The 19550-nt window shown below is 41.8% G+C and overlaps 1 pseudogene; it reads left to right on the forward strand.

Moving 5' to 3' along the window:
* The window catches only part of LOC111553941, a 51937-nt pseudogene that overhangs the window by 6998 nt on the left and 25389 nt on the right, over positions 1–19550 (forward strand).

The following is a 19550-nucleotide window of genomic DNA, read 5'->3' on the forward strand; positions in this document are numbered from 1 at the left end:
TATTTCATTCATTCTCAGTGTGGGAAAACTTAACTTATTTTACATTCCCTGAGTTATCTCCATAAACATTTGTGGAAAGCACATTTAAGATGTGGGTTGTGACTTCCACCTGGAACTAGATATCTAGACTTTGTTTTTGGACCATGGGTCAGCAAATAGTAAATAATTTTGGCTTTGCAGGTGAAATATGTTTTTTAAAAAATGCTGCCTTGACACGGTTTTGAGGCCCTGGCTAGAGGCTGGTCACGTCCCCTTCTTAGGCAGCTGGTTAAGTCATACTTCTTGGCTGGGCACCGTGGCTCACGCCTGTAATCCTGGCACTTTGGGAGGCTGAGGCAGGCAGACTGCTTGAGCCTAAGAGGTCAAGACCAGCCTGGGCAACATGGCGAAACCCTGTCTCCACAAAAAATACAAAGAAATTAGCTGGGTGTGATGGTGCATGCCTGTAGTCCCAACTACTTGGGAAGCTGAGGTGGGAGGATCACCTGACCCTGGAAGATTGAGGTTACAGGGAGCCGAGCTTGTGCCACTGTGTTCCAGCCTCGGTGACGGAGGGAGATCCTGTCACAAACAAACGAACAAACAAGCAAACAAACAAACAAAGTCTACACCCCAAACCACCTCGCTGCTCATGCTTTAGGCCACTATACACCTGCTCTAATTGCCCAGAGCCAGATATCTGATATCTGATAGGGACAGCCCCTAAGCCCCAGAGCCTGCTGAGATCACACAGATTGGCCAATCCTAAACCTGCTTGTCCTGCCTAATCCTTTCCTTCCCTGCTGCCCGTCTCTGGTGCTTCCTCAGGGTGGCCCTGCAGGGCGTTGCTGTGTTCTCACCCCAGGGAACTGTCAGTGAGAAAGCGGTAAGACTCAACCCTTTTTCCAATTTCTCCTGAGATCTGCATAAGGCCTCCTGTCCCTCACCATCCCTCACCACTCACTGTGGGGAGAACAGTGGGCCATAGGATCCAAACAGCCATAAACAATATAGGAATGTGTTCTGAAGGAAATTGGAATATTTCACCCCAAAAATAGACTTCTTTGGCATATTTTGAGATGATTATTCAGAGAAACTGCAGACAAGAATAGCCCTGAAAAGCTGTCTTTGGTGGAGGAGATTTGCATCTGTAGAGGAAATCTACATTAGTGAAATGAGCAGTCAGGCTTTCTCTGAGCACCCCTTTCTCCATATCTAGGAAAGATGAACTCACAGGAAAAAGAGACTGAGAGCCTAACACCTTTTAAGATCTGTCAGAGAAACTTTGCCACAGTCCACTTCTATTCTTTCTGAGAGCTGCTACCTGTGACGCTTCATCTGCATGACAAGACCACTTTGACAGGTTTTCCTTCCTTCTCCCATAACCTGTGTGCTACCCTCTTCTGGAAGCCCCAAGCCTCTTATTCTTTCTGTAGCCTCAGGATAGTGTAAAATTCCACTTAACTGTGGCTTTACGCCTGTACAACTGTGGCTTTACTGCCTTTGCGAGGTCAAGGCAGGTGGATCGCTTGAGCTCAGGAGTTTAAGACCAGCCTTGGCAACATGGCAAAACTCCATCTCTGCAACAACAACAACAACAAAAGGCGTGGTGGCACATGCCTGTAGTCCCAGCTACTTTTGAGGCTGAGGTGGGAGGAGGGTCGCTGGAGTCCAGGGGATCAAGGCTGCAGTGAGCCTAGATGGCGCCACTACACTCCAGCCTGGGCAATAGAGTGAGATCCTGTCTAAAAATGATAATAGTAATTACAATCACTCATTGGACTCTTCTTTGAGTTTTCATATTTTCTGTGACATCCCTGTGTAAGTATGCATGTAATAAATTTGCTATACTTTTCTCTTGTTAACCTGCCTTTTGTTATAGAGGATTACCCCCTTTCTGCCCCTACACTTTCAATAACATTTTATTTACAAAAATAGGTGGTAGAACAGATTTGACACCCGGGCTATCGTTTACTCATACTTGCTTTAGAATCTTCTGATAGATTTAGATTTTCTGATTCATGGGTAATATTAAAGAAAGCTTAATCCATATATTAGTTAATGAGTACATCTCTTCAAGCTATCACTTAGTTGACACTGAAGGACCCTTGCGAAAGCATTAAAGGCGCTTTGTCCTACTCTGTGAACTGTTTCAGCCCTGGAGCCTGTCTGTGTGGCCTTCCATAGTGTTATACTTCATATGATTTTAGAGTGACAGTAATGGGAATGGAGCTGCCAGATGGAAGGCTGACTGCCTGTCAGAGGCTAGGCCGGATGCATTCTATTCATCCTCACTACTCAATTTCCTAAGGACACGTGTATCTCCTCATTTTATGGATGGCGAAACTGAGACTTAAAGAAGCCCAAGACAACACATCTCGTCAGTGGTGGAGGCTACAGTCAATCTTGGTAGTTTAACTTAAAAGATCATGTTCCTACCCATGTTATGAAGTCACATTTCTGTGATGCCCGTATCTCCTTTAGAGCTTGTTAAAGCCATCTTTTAAAAATGCCTATTGGCATCAAAGACATTTTTCCCCTTTATTTATTTATTTATTTTTGCTATTTCTTTTTTGTTTATTTTTATTTTTAATTTTTTAATTTTTTATTATACTTTAAGTTCTAGGGTACATGTGCACAATGTGCAGGTTTGTTACATATGTATACATGTGTCATGTCGGTATGCCGCACCCATTAACTAGTCATTTACATTAGGTATATCTCCTAATGCTATCCCTCCCAATTTTTTTTTTTTTTCTTCAGATGGAGTCTCGCTTTGTTGCCCAGGCTGGAGTGCAGTGGCACAATTTCAGCTCACTGCAACCTCTGCCTCCTGGGTTCAAGCGGTTCTCCTACCTCAGCCTCCCGAGCAGTTGGGACTACAAGCACCCGCCACCATGCCCAGCTAATTTTTGTATTTTTAGTACAGATAGGATTTTGCCTGGCTGGCCTGACTGGTCTCGAACTCTTGACCTCGGGTGGACCAGCGCCTCAGCCTCCCCAAGTGCTGGGATTACAGGTGTGAGCCACTGCCCCAGGTCCAATGACAATGATTTAATACAGTATTTCTTTTGTTAAATAACTTTTAATTTTAAGGATTCCCCAAACAGAGAGATACATTTTTTTTTTTTGCTGTTTGTTTCGTAATTGGAGGTTGTGCACAGGGACAGGATAGATTCTTGCATTCATTTTAGTTCACAGTAGAATACATCAGTTGGCTGGAATTATTAATTCTCCCTTGGGGGAAACCAAGTGCCTGAGGCAGTGATTGACAAATCAATACATCTTTAGTGGGTCTGGTAAATCAAGTGTCACACGTATGTCAACCTTTTCTCCAGAGTATGGATTTTACCCAGGACAAGTATGTTTCTTCCTTTCCATCATTTTCTCCTTCAAAATTGCAACATAGTAAGGTGTTTAAACAAATCCTTAAGATTGCAAGCTTTTTTTTCTTTTTTCTTTTTCAGTTTTTAAAAGATAGCGTAAGGGATCATGCTTTTCCCAGCTATTTTAGGGCAAGAACTCAGTTGTTTGCATATTTGCATTTCAACCCCTAACCTCTCCTGAGGACAAATGGCTGTCTGACGATGAAGCCCACAGGCACAGCGCTGGGACTGTGGATTAAGCCTCTGAATGCTGACTAGTTTTCAGCATCATTCCCAGCGTGTGTGAAGAATGTGTTTGTAGCTGGGAGGCAAACAGAACATCCAAAACTGAGCAAGAGTTTTGAAAAATAGTTGTCTTATGTATAAATGTATTTTTGCTCTTAGTGTTTTCTTCTTGCCGATTTCATTATTCCAGATTTCCGCTTTCTTTTAAAATAGCTCCATTGTGTTTGATATTCTCATAATATTCTCTCAAGTTTTGGTCACTTGATTTTTTCAAAATGTTCTTTTTTTTTTTTTCTTCTTTATCATTTGAACACCCAGCCATGGATGGTTGGCTCAGATATCTCTCCCCTGCAGTAGGGAAGACCTGGTGACTTCCACACAAGATGCCTGTATGGCCTTTGCTCTTCACAAATCAGGGCCCAGTTGGAAGTTTTGGCAGGTACTGAGGGCGACAGCTTAGGTTTGTAGCTCTTATAATAGGAACAGCAAGGCTTTGGGCTGTGGATTTATTTCTCTTAACAGTTTAAGTGATCTTTGTGCCTGCTTTTAGGGCCAAATAAATGAATTCTCTTAACTGGCTCTTTATTCTTTTAGTGAAGAAACATATTGTAGAAGTGTGAATTCTATTTGGGTAGAAAAAACAAACTAATTTGATGAATTGGCTCATTGGCTTTATTAAAGAGTCCCTGATTTGTTTTTTCTAAGACCAGCCCAGCGGGCGCAAAAGAACCAGCCGGTAGGCAAGTGTAGGAGCAAAACTGCAAGTTTATTTTGGTAACCTAAGGTGTGGGGGAGAAGTCTGTCAGCCTCCGCGAAGGAGGCCGGCAGAGTCCCCCGTGGGGCTCTCCGACGGAGTTCCTGCTGTCCCAACATCCCGACAGGAGTGAGAGACTCAGGAAGGCCGCGTGGCTCACTGGCCAAGAGTGGCTTTTCTAGGAGTGGGAGGGCAATAGGCGGGGTACGGGCGAGTCGGGGCGTTCCGCAGGTGCGACCAGGTAAATCTTGGTCTCTTCGGATTGACGTCACCTGGCGCATGCCCAGTTGATCTGCACCTTCCCCGGCGCCGGCTGCATTTTCGCGCGCGGGAAGAGTTGGTGGTGAAGAAGAACCCGGAAGTGCACCATCTTGCCTCCGTTCGTCCAAACAGTCCCCAACAGTAATTTGTTTAGAATCTCCTTTTTTGCAGTCTGCCAGTGGGGAAGGCATGGCATGGCCCAAAGTGAAGTAAAAACTGGTTCCTGTTCTCAGGAGTTCAAGGTACAGATGTAAAACAAGGAGAATGCCAGAAAACTTACTTATCAGTGAAAGCATCCAGTTTGAGAAATTGTGGGCCAGGGAGCATTGAAGATTGAGTCTTAAAAGATTGGTGGCATTGGCCGGGTGCAGTGGCCTACCGCTGTAATCCCAGCACTTTGGGAGGCCGAGGCAGGCCGATCACCTGAGGTCAGGAGTTCGAGACCAGCCTGGCCAATGTGGCGAAACCTCGTCTCTACTAAAAATGCAAAAATTAGCTGGGTGGGGTGGCGGGCGCCTGTAATCCCAGGTACTCGGGAGGTTGAGTAGAAGAATTACTTGCACCCAAGAGACGGAGGTTGCAGTGAGCCAAGATTATGCCACTGCACTCCAGCCTGGGTGACAGAGCGAGAGACTCCATCTCAAAAAAAAGAATTGGTGACATTTTAACAATGTAGCTATATTTGTCATGGCTGTAAAGGAGTGTGTGTGTGAGTTTATGCATGTCTGTCTGTCTGTGTCTGTCCATGTCCTTTGGGGAATAATTTGCTATTCACTTCATCTGGCACAAGTGTATGGGAGCAATGGGACATGATTTTCTAAAACTAATTTGAATTTAAGACTCATAACTCCTCAGGTCTTTAGGAGAAAGGCAATGTATATTTTCCTTTTACATGCAGTAAAATTAGATCCTTGTCTGTAGGGATGATGATTAAATTTATTATAAAGTTAATGTCAAACCCATTGTTAGCTATTTTGTAAGTTGAAAAGCGACTGACACATAATGAGCTCTGTGTTGTAATTCTTAAATATAGTTACAATAATACTGCCCTTGAGGTCAGTGTCTTGCCATAGTTAAATTCATTACACGGCCTGTACTTTCTAAATTTCTTTAATAATTATTTGCCTGCACTTTTAAAGTGGGAATTGATCACCTATTCTAGGCCAAACATCAGGATTAGAAGCAAGTGATCTTAGCTGTTTTGTGGTTTTTTTAAGGGGTAACTTCAATTTGCTGTTACAATGAGCTAAAAGATTTCACTTAAAGTATAAGGAATGGCCAGGTACAGTGGCTCACGCCTGTAATCCCAGAACTTTGGGAGGCTAAGGCGGATGGATTGCTTGAGCCCAGGAGTTTGAGACCAGCCTGAGCAACATGATGAAACCCTGTCTTTATAAAAAATACAAAAATTAGCCAGGCATGGTGGCACACACCTGTGGTTCCAGCTACTTGAGAGGCTGAGGTGGGAGGATCACTTGAGCCCAGGAGGAGAAGGCTGCAGTGAGCTGTGATTGTGCCACTGCACTGCAGCCTGGGTGACAGAGTGAGACCCTGTCTCAAAAAAGAAAAAAAAAAAAGTGTAAGGAATGGATAACATTACATTGCCATTCTGTTAATAATTCTACTAGTTGAGATTTTTTTTTTTGTTATGTTGCATATTATTAGAAGACACAATAAATCACACTGCAAACTATTTTTATTTTTTGTATGTTTTTGGATGAGAAATGAAGTATTACTTTGAATCTATGCTTTGTGGACATTCTGCTGTGTTTACATCAGAGGGGCCAGGGAAATTAATTTAGTAAGAGGGAGATTTCAAAAACAGATAGATTAAAATATGCTGTTTATGAATAAGATGGATTTGGATTTGAACGCAGGAGCTGCTGCTTCTATTGGCTTGAAATGGACTGATATTATTTAGTAGCATTTCTGAGAAATTATTGAAACCATCTGTATTAGTCTGTTCTTACACTGCTATAAAGAACTACCTGAGACTGGGTAATTTATGAAGAAAAGAGGTTTAATTGGCTCACGGTTCTGCTGGCTTGCCAGGAAGCACAGCTGGGAGGCCTCAGGAAACTTACAATCATGGCAGGAGGCAAACGGGAAGCAAGAACCTTCTTCACATGGAGGCAGGAGAGAGAGTGAGCTTGAGGGGGGAGTTGCCATGCCCTTTTAAACAACCAGATCTCGTGAGAATGCTATCACAACACAGCACTAGGAGATGGTGCTAAACCATTAGAAACCACCCCCATGATCCAGTCACCTCCCACCAGGTCCCACCTTCAACACATGGGAATTACAATCTGCCATGAGATTTGGGTGGGGACACAGAGCCAAACCATATAACCATCCTCACAGGGGTGGCAAGAATTGCATGTCTGGTTATGGACAGAAATATAGTTATAATTAAGCATCAATCAGGCTGCACTTTGGCCCACTTCCTTGTAGCTGAAAGTCACGTGGTGCTAGATCCTGATCATTGGCACCCCATTGCTCCTATAGACAGGACCTCAGACATTAGACTCATAAGGCTTTTGTTTAAGGATGGCTTATGATGTTTTTCAGACCCGAAATTCTAGCAACCAGTTTGAAGACCTCACAAAGGGTTGGGATAAGCGTGAGAACACAGCTTCTTCCTCTCCCTGCCCCACGACTTCACCCTGCACTTTTCCACCCATCAGCAATTTGCACACGTTAGCCTGCTCCAAAACTCTAACCCCAAATTCTTCAGGGAGATGGATATGAGGTTTCCTCCCATCTCCTCATTTTGTGACCTTACCATTAAACCTTTTTCTCCGCTGCAAACTGATGTCTCTGTGTATTGACTTGCTGGGTGCGTTGGGCAATGGACCTATTACAGTTACAGCTATTATTAGTAACAACAGAATTGCAGCACATCTCATGAATTCATCACGATGGGTTAGTATACCAATGAATCACCCGGGAAGTTGTAGAGTGAAGGTTCCTATGTCTCATTTTCCTTCTTCTCTTCTTTTGGATTTTTTTTTTTCTTTTCTCTTGACTTCTTTTGAATGGATTTTAAAAAATGATTTTTATCACCCTCCTCCACTCTCCTAGAGTGGTTACCCTAGAATTATACATTATTTGAAAATTTATGAAAGTATGATGTTCGTCAAATCCTTTACTATCCACCTGAACAAATATATCTACCTTCTAGCACATTAACTTCATTTATTTCCCATTATGACTTACATGCTATTATTATTGTCTGTCTTACTTTATATATATTTAAATCCCCCCAGAATCATTTTTATAATTATGGTAAGTCCCTACTTAACGTCTTCAACAGATTCTTGGAAACTTCTATCTTTAGCGAAATGACGTATGACGAAACTAATTTTACCATAGGCTAATTGATCTAAACAAGAGTTAAGTTCCTATGGCATATTTCTGGTCACAAAAATATAACAAAACTTTTAAATAAAGACCAAAATACTCTTAATATTAAACATGGAAATAAGTGTGAGCTATACACACATTTGAGAAAGATTAATAAAAACAAGTAAGATAATATTTACCCAGTTATTCCAGTTCAGGGTTTCGGTGGCTGGAGCCTATCCCAGCAGCTCAGGACACAAGATAGGAATCAACCCGGGATAAGACACCCTCCTGCTGGCGTGCATGCTCGCACAGACACCCATACTTGTGATCACCCTGTGCGTTTTTCCTGCCCCCTGCACAGACAAAACCAGTTCACTGGGACCATGGTATTGCAGTAAAGGAAGAATTTAATTAACACAAGACCAGTCACAAGGAGAATGGGAGTTATCACGCAAATCAGTCTCCCCAAAGGCTCAGAGATTAGAGTTTTTCACGGATAGTTTGGTGGCAGGGGGCTAAGGAATGGGGAATGTTGATTGGTTGGGGATGAAATAATAGGAGTGTGGCAAACAGTCCTTGTGTGCTGAGTCTACCTCTGGGTGGGGGCCACAGAACCAGTTGAGTCATGAGTCCTCATCTGGGTGAGTCAGCCGGTTGTCAGAAATGTGAAAGTCCAAAAAGCATCTGGAAAGGCCAACTTTAGGTTCTACAACAGTGACCTTATCTATAGGAGTAATTGGGGAAGTCACTCAAATCTTGTGAAATCTTGCATGAATCTTGTAACCTCCAAAACAATGGCTGGCTATTGTTTAAGTATGCCTACATCTTAGCAGAATTTGGGCTCCTCCCATAATCCTAACACTGTGGTCTTTCATTAGTTTTATAAAGGTGGTTTAGTTTTGGGAAAGGCTATTATCATCCTCGCTTTAAACTATAAATAAATTCCTCCCGCAGTTAGCCTGGCTTCTGCCCAGGAATGAGTGAGAACAGCCAGCCTGTGAGGCTGGAGGCAAGATGGAGTCAGCCATGCTAGGCTTCTGTCACTGCCATCATCTTTGCAAAGGTGGTTTCACACTCACTCAGACTGGGACATTGTACATATGCCAGTCAACCTAACATGCACATCTTTGGAATGCAGGAGTAAACCAGAGGACCCGGAGAAAACCCATGCAGATAAAGGGAGAATGTGTAGACATTACACTGACAGTGGCTCTGGCTGGGAAGTGATTATTTTTTCTCATCATTATAATGAAACAACGTGATTTGAGGACAGGCTGTATTTTATGAAGTTGGCATTCATTTACACTGACAACCTGCTCACCACTTTCTTTCCTCTTCACCCCTCTTGTATCTCTGACATTCCATGTGGAATCATTTTCTTTCTGCTTAAAATATGTACTTTAAAATGTTCGTTGGTTAAGTCTGCTGATCCTGAAATCTCGTCGTCTATGTTTATCTAAAATGTCTTTATTTGAAGTTTATCTTTTATTTTGAACTTTTCATTTTGCCATAATTTCAGACTTACAGAAAAGTTGTAAGATTAATACAAAAAATCTCCAATATGCTTTACCGCTCAGCTACTGGAGTAGCTGGGACCACTGGTGTATGCCACCACACTCAACTAATTTTTTTTTAGTACATTTTTGGCTGGACATGGTGGCTCATGCCTGTAATCCCAGTACTTCGGGAGACCTATGTGGGAGGACCACTTGAGGTCAGGACTTCAAGACCTATCCAGACAACATGGTGAAACCCCATCTCTACTAAAAATACAAAAATTAGCTGGTCATGGTGGCAGACACCTGTAATCCTAGCTACTCGGGAGGCTGAGGCAGGAGAATTACTTGAACCCAGGAGGTGGAGGTTACAGTAAGCTGAGATTGTGCCACTGCACTCCAGCCTGGGTGACAGAGTGAGACTCTGTCTCAAAATAATAATAATAATAATAATAATAATAATAATAATAATAATAATAATAATGGCTGGGCATGGTGGCTCATGCCTGTAATCCCAGCACTTTGGGAGGCTGAGGTGGGAGGATCACTTGAAGTCAGGGATTTGAGACCAACCTGGACAACACAGTGAAATCCCATCTCTACTAAAAATACAAAAATTAGCTGGGCATGGTGGCACACATCTGTAATCCCAGCTACTTGGGGCTGAGGCAGGAGAATCACTTGAAACCAGGAAGTGGAGGCTGCAGTGAGCTGAGATTGCGCCACTGCACTCCAGACTGGGGCAACACAGTGAGACCGTGTCTCAAAATAAATAAATAAATACAATCTTGCTGCCTCAGTCTCCCAAAGTGCTGGGATTACAGGTGTGAGCCACTGTGCCAGGCTAATACATTTGTTTTATCTTTTCTCTTTCTCTGTCTTGATGGATATATAGTCATGTGTTGCTTAAATTAATTAATGCGAGGCTGGCCACATGGGAGATTGGAGCTATCACTCAAATCAGTCTTCCCAAAGGCTCAGGGGTTAGGGTTTTACAGGGATATAGTTCAGTGGGTAGGTGGCTAGGGATATCTTCTCTTAATGAAAGTGATGCCTTCTGAGGAATCTGTCATTAGAGGATTTCGTCATTGTGAGAACATCATAGAGTGGACTTATACAAACCTAGGTGGTAGGGACTACTCCACACCTAGGCTCTATGGTATAACTTATGGCTCCAAGGCTCTAAACCTGTACAGCATGGCACTGTACCGAATGCTTAGGCAACTGTAACACAATGGTAAGTATTTATGTATGTAAACATATCTAAACATAGCAGTTACAGTAAAAATGTGGCCTGTCATTGACTAAAATATTGCATGTTGTGCATGACTGTGTACATATACATGCCTGTGTGCATGTATGCACACACACACACACACACCACTGTAACTGCATTCTTTCTAATTATTAAGTATCTTCTGGGGAGTACATAGAGGCTCTGTAAATATTATGTTACTCAAACTTTTCCTCACTCGTTTTAGACTGTTGATCACTCTTGCCTGAATCAATTGTTACTGTTAAGCCCCGCGCATGGTGGCTTTCTAATTCCATCATTCTTTCTATGTGTATTAGATGCATTTCTGCTGTTTATTTATTTATATCAGTGTATTAGTCCATTCTCACATTGCTATAAGGAAATGCCTGAGACTGGGTCATTTATAAAGAAAAGAGGTTTACTTGTCTCATGGTTCTGCAGGCTATACAGGAGGCATGATGCTGGTGTCTTCCTGGCTTTTGGGGAGGCCTCAAGAAACTTACAATCATGGTGGAAGGTGAAGGGGGAGCAGGCACGTCTTACATGGCAGGAGCAGGAGCAAGAGAGGGGGAGCGAGAGAAGAGGTGCTATATTTTTAAACATCCAGATCTAACAAGAGCTCACTCACTATCACAAGAACAGCACCAAGGGGCTGGTACTAAACCATTCATAAGAAATGCACCTCCTTGATCCAATCACCTCCCACCAGGCCCTACCTCTGACGTTGGAGATTATAATTCGACATGAGATTTGGTCAGGGACACAGATCTAAACCATATCATTCAGTGTATATTCATGGAATCTTACTTTATGTAAAAGCATCTCATTCTTTATTATAAATGTCATTTATTTTGATGCTCAGATTCTCCCATATCTGGCCAGTGGCAATTCCACCAGACTGGTTCCTGTGTCCTTTTGACATGTCCATATCATCTTTGAGGACTTCCTTATGGTCTTCTTTCCCTTTTTGCAATAAACACACACACACACACACACGTACATGTATATTATATATAACATTATATATGCCTCCTATACATATATATGTATCTATACATATATGTACACATATAAAATGTTTTATATATATACACACATGTATGTACATATAATACATAACATTATATATGCCTCCTGTACATATATATGTATCTAAGTATATATATGTACATATATAAAATGTTATATATGCCTCCTGTACAGCCTGAAGAACCATTATATAGATATGTGTGTGTACGTGTGTGTGTACATACAGCTGCGAAAAAGGAAAGAAGAAAATAAGGAAGTCCTCAAAGATGATATAGCCATGTCCAAAGGATGCAGGAACCAGTTTGGCAGAGTTGCCACTGGCCTGATCTGGGAGAATTTGAGCATCAAAATAAATAATATTAATAATAAAGAATGATAAGCTTTTACATAAAGATTCTACGAATATATATAATACATACATGATATATATGGATTTATAACATAAAATTTGTTACTTTAACCATTTTTTTGTTTTTGGAGACAGTCTCGCTTTGTCACCCAGGCTGGAGTGCAGTGATGCAATCTCGGCTCACTGCAACCTTTGCCTCCTGGGTTCAAGCGATTCTCATGCCTCAGTCTCCTGAGCAGCTGGGATTACACTACGCCCGGCTAATTTTTGTGTTTTTTTTTTTGTAGAGACAGGGTTTCACCATGTTGCTCAGGCTGGTCTCGAACTCCTGACCTCAGGTGATCCACCCAGCTCGGTCTCCCAAAGTGCTGGGATTACAGGTGTGAGCCACTGCGCCTGGCTACTTTAACAATTTTTAAGTGTACAGTTCAGTGGCGTAAATTACATTCACAATGTGTGCAACCATAACCACTATTTCCAAACATCTTTTTCACCTTCAATAGAATCTTTGTACCTAGTAAACAATGCAGCCCCATTCTCCCATCATCATAGCCCCTGTTTTTCTGTCTCTACGAATTTGCCTATTCTAAATATTCCAAATAAGTGGAATTATATAATATGTGTCCTTGTATGTCTGCTGTGTTTCATTCAGCATGTTTTTAAGGTTCATCCATGTTGAAAATACGTATCAGAACTTTATTCTTTTTTATGTCCAACCAATATTCCATTGCACGTATAGACCACATTTTGTTCATCCTTTCATCTATTGATGGACACTGGGGTTACTTCTTCCTTTTGGTTCCTGTTTCTTTCTCAGGATTTTATAGTTGAAGCTCACACATGTAGGTCTTTGATCCATTTGGAGTTAATTTTTATATGTGATGTAAGGTAAGGGTCTAATTTCATTCTTTACTTGTGAATGTCCAGTTTTCTCAGCACCATTTGTTAAAAAGATTGTCTTTTCCCCATTGAATGGTCTTGGCACCCTTGCTGAAAATCAGTTGATCATATATGGTTTATTTCTGGGCTCTCTATTCTGTTCTATTGGTCTGTACGTCTTTCCTGATGCCAGTACCACACTGTTTTGATTCCAGTAGTTTTGAAATCAGAAAGTGTGAGATATCGAAATAGCCAAAATAATATTGAAAAAGAACAACTGTCCAGGAGTGGTGGCTCATGCCTATTAGCCTAGCACTTTGGGAGGCCGAGGTGGGAGGATCGTCTGAGCTCAAGAGTTTTGAGGACAGCCTGGGTGACATAGTGAGACCCCATCTCAACAAAGAATACAAAAATTAGCTGGGTGTGCTGGTGCATGCTTGTAGTCCCAGCTACTTGGGAGGCTGAGGTAGGAGGTTGGCTTGAGCCCAGGAGGCAGGGGTTGCAGTGAGTTGAGATCACTCTACTGCACTCCAGCTTGGGCAACAGAAGCAAGTCTCAGAAAAAAAAAAGAAAAAAAAAAGTTGCAATGGGAAACCAGCAGTGCAAATAGGGAGGGATTTAAAATAGTAGTGCCAGTGGTGTAATCAAAAAACAAGCCCTGACTGGTAGTGTTCACTGGTTCTGTGGGGGAAATACTCCCACCATGGCCAATTTCAAGCTATTTTAGGTGGCTGCAAAAGTCATTGCAGTCTTTGCCATTACTTTCAATAGCAGAAACCGCAATGACTTTTGCATCAACCTAATACCAGTGGTTGAACTCACAAACTTCCTGATATTTCACAATGCACATTTATGCTAACCAGCTCTGGCTCACCAATGGGCTAAAAGCTGGAGCTCTGATGTCAGAAAAGTTCCTCTGAAAATCTGAGGACTGCCCATGAGATATATAATAATAAACAGTACAGTAAATAGTACAGCTTAAAAGCCTATAAAGAGAGTGGACATGAAATTGATTAGCATAAGTAAAACTCAGTTGTCAGGTTGACCTGAATCCTTCAGAATTCAGCATTCATTATGTTCACACACAGCTGTCTGTTAACACGACAGTTTCCCAAGAGAACTCCTTCTTGTTTTATCTTGGAAATAGAGGCATACTAATTTGTTAGCAATGACAGAGTAATCTTTGAGCACAGATAATTCATAGACACTTTTGTTTTAATTAAGAAAAAGTACATCGAGTCAAGCTTTTGTCACGGGATATTTTTGTTTTATTAAAATTAATTTTGCCTGACTCAAAATTAATTTTGAGTGTGTATTTTAAGTGCCTGTCCTTGTCATATTGGAAACTGGAAATGCATGCTTGTTTTAAAACAGCAAAATAAATTTACCTTAGACAATGCAAAAAATTGATTTCACTTGTTTCTTTAAAATTTTTTGAAATTTTGCTACCAGAAAACTTAAAGTTACACATGAGCTCATGTTATATTTCTATTGAACAGCAATGATCTAAGAATGAATTTTAGATAAAAGTAAAATGATCCCAGCTGAAAGTCTGACGTATAAGAAGAAAGGAAGAATGAGGAAAATAATAAATATGTGGGTAATATTATAATTTATTATATTATAATTTATTATGTCTGGGTAATAATACCCAGACAAGCACACCTGTGTATAACAATAGTAAGGGCTTTGGGGTTAATGTAATTCCAACACTTTGGGAGGCTGAGGTGGGCAGATCACCTGAGGTCAGGAGTTCAAGACCAGCCCGGCCAACATGGCGAAACCCTGTCTCTACTGAAAATACAAAAATTAGCTGGGTGTGGTGGCATGCGACTGTAATCCCAGCTACTCAGGACGCTGAGTCAGGAGAATCGCTTGAACCTGGGAGGTGGAAGTTGCAGTGAGCTGAGATTGCACCGCCGCACTCCAGCCTAGGCAACAGAGTGAGACTCTATTTCAAAAAAATATAAATAAAATAAAATAAAATTGTATTACAGCAATAGCTTATACGTCTGGCATGGGAGTAATTAAGGTTAAAGTGATCTGAAGTTCTGTGTCATTTGGGAGGAGGGTAAATATATAGACCAAGCTAACACTGAATAAGTTAGTTGTGGATGTTGAAATTTCTAGGGTTACTTCTAAAAGAACATAGTCTATAATTGCCTAACTAGTAGAGGAAAACAATGGAATGAGAAGATAGGAAATAGATCCCCTCAAAAGGCAAAAATGAAGAGAAAAGGCATTGATAGGATGATAGTGGGAATAAATGTATCTATATACAAAATTACAGTTAAGTGTGAATAAATATTCCAGCTGAAAAACAAAAATCAGTCAGGCATGGTGGCTCACGCCTGTAATCCCAGCACTTTGGGAGGCTGAGGTGAGTGATCACTTGAGGTCAGGAGTTCGAGACCAGCCTGGCCAACAGGGTGAAACCCTGTCTCTACTAAAAATACAAAAATTAGCCGGGCGTGGTGATGGATCCCTGTAATCGCAGCTACTCAGGTGGCTGAGGCATGAGAATTGCTTGAACCCAGGAGGCAGAGGTTGCAGTGAGCCAAGATCTTGCCACTGCACTCCAGCCTGGGTGACAGAGTGACACCCTGTCTCAGAAAAAACAAACAAAAAAACCCCAAAACAAACAAACAAAACACCAAAAACAAACAAACCCAATAAAGTCATTTTAAAAATTAGCCAATTACAAGGAGGACATCTAAAGTCTCAGTATACACAAGGGTTGAAAATACAATGATGATGCAGGATACTTAAAACAAATTCTCACTGAAGGAAAGATTAATGGCAGACAAAATAGACTTTAAAGCAAAACAGAACCCCTAGAACTAGAACAGATTATTACACAAATGATACCGTACAGTATCCTGTAGCAACTTTTTTTTCCCCAATCAACATTATGTTTTAGAGGCTTATCTAACTCTCTCTCTTTTTTTTTTTTTTTGAGGTAGGATCTTGCTCTGTTGCCCAGGTTGGAGTGCAGTTGCATGATCAAGGCTCACAGCAGCCTTGAACTCCTGGGCTTAAGCCATTCTCCTACCTCAGCCTCATGAACAGCTGGGACTACAAGTGGATGCCACCATGCCTGGCTAATTTTTTAAAATTCTGTAGAGATGGGGTCGTGCTCTGTTGCTCTGGCTGGTCTTGAACTTTTGGTATCAAGCAATCTCCCTGGCTCAGCCTCCCAAAATGCTGGTATTACAGGTGTGAGCCACCTCACCTGGCCTGGTATATGTTTTATTTAGGCAGTTAGCATTTCTTGCTGGACGCTGGGCAATCCCCCAGCCCCCCCACCTCCTGGAATTTATGGATGTCAGGGTGCCTACGCTGACACACAGGTACCAATGGATATGGAATGCAATTGATTGCTCACATAGTCAACAGCACAAATATTTCTTGAAGGGCTTTGACTTTGGTTTGGAGTGAAAGAGTGAGGGTGGGAGGCGGTGGTTCTGGTTTTTAGTGTGGTTAGAAGTGGGGTGGGAGGGCTCCATGCAGGAGTGTGCATGGTTTAGACTTCTCTGCCCATGAGAAGGGATAGAGAACACAAGCTTTCTTATAGATTTGCCTGGGTATGGGCAAAAGGGGAAGGGCCAGTGATGTGGCTTGGAAGCTGTCAGTGGCCAAACATCAAAAATCATTAACTCTAGCACCGTATGCGTAGACTTAATTTATTTCTTTTGACTAGTGCCAGCATTTTACCATGTGGAACAAACCTAATTTTCGTATCAATGTCTCTACTGAGGAATAATCAGTGTTTTATACCTTTTCACTCTGATAAATGGTTCTGCAGTGAGCACCTCTGTATAGAATCTGTGCAAGCGTTTTTCTCAGGGAGATACCGGGATAAAGAATATCGAGGCCAGAAGGTGTTCTAATCTTCAGGTTTACTCGGCATTGCCGCATCATCCTCCAATGTAATCATAACAGTTTATGCTCCCATGTCTTGACGTAGTGGGGTTTGTTCCGAGGGTGGTGGGAGACCATTGCAGGGCTTCTGTGGGAGAATGATGATGTGATCTGATTATAAAAAGGATGCCGGGCCCAGTGGCTCACGCCTGTAATGTGAGCACTTTGGACTTAGAGGTGGGTGGATCACCTGAGGTTAGCAGTTTGAGACCAGTCTGGCCAACATGGTGAAACCCCGTCTCTACGAAAAATACAAAAATTAGTCGGGCATGGGGGTGCATGCCTGTAATCCCAGCTACCCGGGAGGCTGAGGCAGGAGAATTGCTTGAACCCTGGAGACAGAGGTAGTGAGCCAGATCGCGCCACTGCACTCCAACCTGGGCGACAGAGTGAGACTCTATCTCAAAAACAAAACAAAAAACAAAGAAAAAGAAAAAACTCTGGCTGCTTTCTCAGAACCTGGGAGTGGTGAGTAGGGAGCAGGTAACAGTCATGAAGCTATTGTAGAGATGCGGGTGACAGACAGCTGTCCCTAGAAGGGGGTAATCTTTGTGGAGATGGTGATACAAGGTGGGATTCAGGATTCGATTTGAAGGTAGAGGTCATAGAGCTTGTTGATGAATTGGAGATGGGCTGTGATGGATGGCTCCCAGTGTTAAGTCTCATCAGTGAATGGGGAAGACTGGAAAAGTGGATTGGGGGCATCGAGCGTTGTTTTAATCATATGGAATTTGAAATACCCATTAGGCATTGTATTAGTCCATTTTGTGTTGCTATAAAGGAATATCCAAGACTAGGTAATTGATAAAGCAGTTTCTTGGGCTCACAGTTCTGCAGGCTGTACAAGCATGGCACAGCATCTGCTTGGCTATTGGTGGGGCCTCGGGAAACTTCCACCCATTTAACCTACCCCACTGTGGCGTCCGGGTGTCAAGTAGCTGTGTATATTTTTTTAAAAGCGCATCTGAATGCCCCAGAGGGCTTTTTATATCATGTGTCACATGGCAAGAGAAGCAGCAAGAGAGAGGGGAGGAGGCACCAGGTTCCTTGAAACAATCAGCTTAGTCCATTGGCACCTGCATGTCTGCACGTCAACGTGAACTAACAGAGTGAGAACTCACTCATTACAGCAAGGATAGGACTAGGCCGTTTATGAGGGATCCACCCCCACGACCCAAACACCTCCCACCCAGCCCCACCTCCAACGTGAGGGATCACATTTCAACATGAGATTTGGAGGAGACACACATCCAAACCATATCACACATGCAAGTAAAAATGCAGCGTCTGTGGCTTGCTAGGCATGTGTGGAGCTCAGGGTACCAGGAGGGGCTGGACAGATACATGTGCAGTACTCAGAGTAGAGGTGGCATTTAAAGCTACAGGCCTGGATGAAATCCTCCAGGTGTTGGAGGGTGACAAGAGGTCTTCAGACTGAGCCTTGGGGAGCTCCAACAGTTAGAAGCTGCGAAGGGGAAGAGGATTCAGCAAGAAAAACAGAGAGGTAGAGGTCCTTGAAAACGGAAATAAAACCAGGTGAGTATGGCAAGCCAGCAGCCTCAGGGAGACAGTATTTTAAGAAGAAAGGAACAATCACTGCGTCAAATGCTTCTGATAAACGGGGTTGAGCTCTGAGGATAGACCCAAATCATCTAAACTCTTTGGTTACTTTTTAGTTTTGATTTTCCTTATGTTGACACCTTAATTGTCGTCTCCTGCATCTGCTAATATTCTTGAGGTGGGGGAGGGAATCAAAACCCATCCCTCAACTCCTATCCATTCTAAGTGTATCGTTAGACCTAGAATGAAAAAGATTAAGGAATTAAAAAGTGCTGGGGGCTTTGTATCTGTTGGTAGCCATTTAACCTACCCCATCGTGGCGTCCTGGTGTCAAGCAGCTGTGTATATTTTTTAAAAAGCCCATCTGAATGCTCCAGAGGGCTTTTTATATCGTGAGTTAGAACTGCCTGCAAGATCTGATTGGCCCAGTTCCACAAAGAGGGCTCCAATAGGTTTTAAAACCTTCTGTCTCATTTCTTTGTGCATTTGTTATTAGCTCAATAAATAATAAATAGAGGAATTACCCAGTCACTAATTTGCTTTTTTATCAAGTAGAATTCATGTTTTAATAAATTGCCATTTTGTCTTATTGAACATGTGCTATAATATGCCTGTAATTCAAACATAAAACTATCTTTATTATAGTATTTGTTTCTTTACCCATACATATGTTCTTCAGCTATGGTTTTTGTGAGGATGTTTGTTCATTTATTGCTTTTCTTGTTCCATTCTTGTGATGTCTTCTAGTAAAATGTTTGCTTTTTTCTGGAATTATTGTATTTAAAAAATTAATATTTATTTATTTTTCTCTCATCACAAGAGTAATAAACGATGCCCTTTTAAGATTCCTAAATTTGCTTCCTTTTTTTTAATGAGTAATGTTCTTTTTGCCACTGTCATGTTTTTGGATAATGTTGCCTTTTTAATAACTACCTATATTTTGAAGAAGTGTTGAGTTGAGCCATATGAGATGGCTGATACTTGGCAATTTTTGACTACAGAAATGGTGATTTCAAATAGTTCAACCTCTTGTTTCCTTTAGTAATAATTCTACAACTTACTTATTTGGCCCTTTTTTTTTTTTTTTTTTTTTTTTTTTTTTTTTTTTTTT

This window comes from Piliocolobus tephrosceles, chromosome 21 (assembly GCF_002776525.5).
Source record: "Piliocolobus tephrosceles isolate RC106 chromosome 21, ASM277652v3, whole genome shotgun sequence".
Lineage (NCBI taxonomy): Eukaryota > Metazoa > Chordata > Mammalia > Primates > Cercopithecidae > Piliocolobus > Piliocolobus tephrosceles.